The following is a 4,136-nucleotide window of genomic DNA, read 5'->3' as shown; positions in this document are numbered from 1 at the left end:
TTTTTAAATCACTCAAAATTCCTCCTACCCTGGGAACGCGACTCATTTTGGTGCAGCTTCACACAACCCTGGAGCAGGCCCCATCTAGGGAGGTACATATACGTGTGTGTGTACATACATATATATTGCAGGCATGAGGAGAAAACCTGCCCAGATGAGGTGAGATACATTTTCTGCAAATTCTTGCCTTTTCCTACAGGTTAGATCCTCACAACTGCCCAATTTTACTTTCTACAGTGAAAAATACCTGGAAACAACACTGTACTATTTTGCAACATTCTAACCCACTGTTTTCAGAAAAAAAAACTCAAAGAGAATATCCCTGCAGACACTATTTTAGATTTTTTAAGCATTTGAGTTGTTGAGCAGTTGACACAGTGGCACCGTAACAGCTCTCATTTTGCAGCAGTTTCAGGGCCCAGGGGTCTCCGGCACAGCTTGCAGCATGTGGGATCTCTTCATGTAGCTCTGGTTGCTGCCCTGTTCTTCCTTGCAAAGAGCTGACCAGAATAATCTGACTTTTTCTTGGATCTCGGTCAGGATGACAATTTTTCGACCCAGGACTGATTCAAACTGTGCAGTGTAAAAATCTACATTGTCATCTATTTCCTCAGGCACTTCTAAGAATACTTTCAACCATTGCAGAGATTTCCAATGCTCCTCCGTAAATGTTTTCTCATCCACCTCTTTTCTCTTCTGTGTTTTCCCCCCAGCACTGAAAGTAAATAACAGGGATGAGACTTTATTGTCTGCCTGAACCCCAGATAGCAGTAACTCAGCTGTCCTGGGACAGTTCTGAATACTCCAGGGTCTCTTCACGTCTTTCAGCCGATGTGGGAACCTGAACACCTCCTAACAGGGTTGTCCAAGGGAATTTAAATTCACCACTATTCACTATCCTTCGCGCAGCTGGCATACTGTAGAGTGTTAAGGCTGCACTTGCAGGATCTCATTCCTGGAGAGATAGCGGCAATCATGCAGGTACAGGAGTTTTCCTCCACAAATAAGTCCCGCAGGACCTGGGTGAGTTTGCTAGCCCTGGGCAGGGTGTGGGTTCTGTTACGGCCCATGCCCTGATACACACTCCTTTGAGTGCCAAGAGGCTTTTATTAATATCAGCCCCCTCCAGCCTTCTTTGCCTGTCTGCAGTGGAGATATCAGCTCCTCACTCATTCCCAGCCAAATCAATCAGGGAAAACTTGGTATATAAATGCCCTCTCTTCTTGAATAAGATCTGGAAGATGGCATTTCTCTGGGAGGAGTGAGTGTTGGCAGAGGTCTTGCCTGACATGAGACACTTGCTACCCATTTCAATTAGCTTGATGTCATCTTCCATGCTAGTGACTTCTTCCCACAGCCCCACCACTTCGATCTGCTCTTTACCATGTTCCAGCACTCTCAGCTGCTTCTTCCAGTTCAGAAGGTCAAACACTTTGCTCTCATATATCTCAAAGATGGCCCCATAGACTTGAAGCTCCAGTTTCTAGCAGCTGGGGTCCTGCAGCCAGTGGAAGACATCCTTGGTGACCAGGACATAGATCCCTTTGGAGGGCTCAGAGTTCTTCAGAGCAAAACTTCCCCTCAGGATGTGTGCCTTGCCACTGCCTATCTGGCCATAAGCAAAGCAGGTAGCCATGCTCCCCTGGAAGATGGTGTCCACCAGGGGCTGGGCGGTATGCCTGTACACCAGCTCATTGGTAGCACAATCATCAAAGGCATAGTCAAAGTGGAAGACGTGGCTGTCCAAGTACATGTGAGGTCCAGCTTCTGCTTAGCTTCATGCACCATCACCATGTCCTGCCAGGGCACTGTCACATCATTGAAGTTCATTGAGCTCAGCCTCCTGTTGGTTCGGTGGCCACGTCTGAATGCAAACGCGGATGTGATGGGGCTGGCATGGTGCGGTGGCATGCAGTGCCTCACAGTCCAGGTGCCTGTGGCTCTTCTGGATCATGGCTATCGCATCAGTGCTGGGGTGGAGTGGAGCACTGGTCTGCTGGGCATTCCTGCTCTTCTCACAGCCTTTCTCTCTGCTGCATACGTAATGTCATGGTTTAACCTCTGCCAGCAACCGTGACACGTGGTGATGTCCACCTGGGTCTGCAGCCCTTGGAGCCAGGCTGGGCAGCCACGGGGCCCCTGCTGTCCCCAGATGGCTTCTTCACTTTGATGGGCTGTGACAGCCATTCACTCACCAGGCTCTGGTGCCCTTTTGCTGACAGTGGGGCCTCGATGCTGTTCGTGGATGTGCTCCATGGGGCCGGGTGAGGGTTGAGGGCAAAGATGAGCTGGAGATCTACCTGCTTGCTCTTGCTGGCCTCTTTCTTGAGCCACTCCACAGTGATGCTGGAAGTGCTTTCATGGAGCTCCATCACCAGCGCCGGGCGGATACGCCAATCGCTGTGCTTGATCTCCATGTAGGTGCCCAACTGGACGCGCCAAAACTCCCCAGCCACGCTGTCCTGGTGCCCTGGCCACAGCCGTGGGGTGGAGGTGCCCCCCTGGCTGGGGCAGGCAGGGCTGGAGCTTGCCCCTGGCCACGGCAGGGGTCCCACGAGGCTCAGCGCTGCCTGTGCCCGGCACCGTGCCGCTACGTCCTGGGTGGCCACCCTTGGGGGCTGTGGAAGGGGCTCAGCTTCGAGGTTGAGAATACAGGCGTTTTTAATCAGCTGCTATGGGTGGAAGGAACATACAAAGCTGCCATCACCTGCAAAGGCCTGTTTGAGTTTCCAGGCTGGCGTGCAGCTGCTGTGACGCATCGCGTCTAATTACATCAGTCACGTTGTGTTAAGCTAATGCCGGTGACACAAGAATTTATAGCAGAGACTCAAACGCAGAGACTCAAGAGAGCCTTTTTGTCCTTCAGTGACCACAGACAAATGCAGAAAACAACACGTTGTTTTCAATTACATTGAACATAAATTTTGAGTTCTTTTAAAAGGCTTTGCATGCCTTGAAATCCTGCTTGAGAAAAAATGGGCTCAACAGAAATGAATGAAAAATAGAGTTGTAGTGTGAGTGCAGTGGGTACATCTGTATCTACAAGGAAGAATTTTATATAATTTTTATAACTGGAACAGCTGATGATATTTTTAATTAATTTCTGTAATGCTCTTCAGTCATCTGTATTCCTGAATAAAGGATTTCAAAGTTTAAAAGGATTTTAACTTTAATCCTAAGATTTTTGGTTCATTCTGGCAGGTAGATTCAGACATTCAGTGATGAGGACTGTTATTTACAAAAATATTCAAAGGCCATAATAGCCCTCAGAAGAATGCTTGCAGAAATAGTGGTAAACTTACATAAACTTGAAGTAAATAAGACCGATTCAGAAGGTTTATTTTAGAAGATACTTAAAGATCTCTGTTTGTTCTTGCCTTTTGACTGGTAACTTAAAATGACGAATTCAGGCAGTCTGAGATCACCAAAACTTAACAATAAGGAGGATCTTGGATGTCCTTATTTACCAACCCTCTTGTGGACCCAAAACACCAATTAAGATGTGTTATAATTTCACGAAGGAGAGCAATTCACATTTTTTGTCTGGAGATGTAGGCACCATGACTACTGTTGCTTTCAGCTACTTGCGCTTGACTAGATCCTCATGCCTTTGAAGGTACTGTAAATGTAATTCAAAACATTTTTATGTGGGGAAATTATGTTACTGCTATAGAGATATCTAGTTCTTGGGTCTCCATCTGAAAATGCCAGCCTGATGAAGGATGCGGAGTAGTAAACCGGCAGCAACTTGTTGGCTAGATCGTGGAGATAAAAGCCTGCTATGTACACCATTAGATAAGCTTGACGAAATACAGAGCGACAGGGATATGGGGTAGAGCAAAGCTGTGATTTTAAAGGCTTGTTCAGCTTTCCACGGCAATGTTGTCTTTTTTAGTATGAGCCCTTGCTCAAATTCTTTTGTCAGATGGAGAGGTCAGAACACCCTGGAGCAGCAGGCTGCAGCAGTACCCCAGGAACGGGCCAGAGGGATATAATGAAATCAATCCTTGTGGCAAACTGCCTTTTCTGTTTAATGTTCGGAGACCTTTTTAGAATCTCAGATGGGCATCAGAGTGCAGTCAAGCTTTTGCTTGAGGAATTTGACATTCGCTCTTGGATAGCTTAACAACTTTTAT

At 47.2% G+C, this 4,136-nt stretch overlaps 1 pseudogene across 1 annotated transcript; it reads right to left on the bottom strand.

Annotated features, from left to right (window-relative positions):
• Positions 1-411: 411 nt before the first annotated feature.
• On the bottom strand, positions 412-1,830 carry LOC309411609 (kinesin-like protein KIF2A; annotated as a pseudogene). The gene has a single exon. The product of its transcript is annotated as a kinesin-like protein KIF2A (transcript).
• Between the last annotated feature and the right edge of the window lie 2,306 nt (positions 1,831-4,136).

The sequence above is a fragment of the Phaethon aethereus genome, assembly GCF_964289735.1.
Source record: "Phaethon aethereus genome assembly, chromosome: 18".
In the NCBI taxonomy this organism is placed as follows: Eukaryota; Metazoa; Chordata; class Aves; order Phaethontiformes; family Phaethontidae; genus Phaethon; species Phaethon aethereus.
The sequence above is the reverse complement of the archived record's forward strand: the minus strand, read 5'-3'. Positions and strand labels throughout refer to the sequence as shown.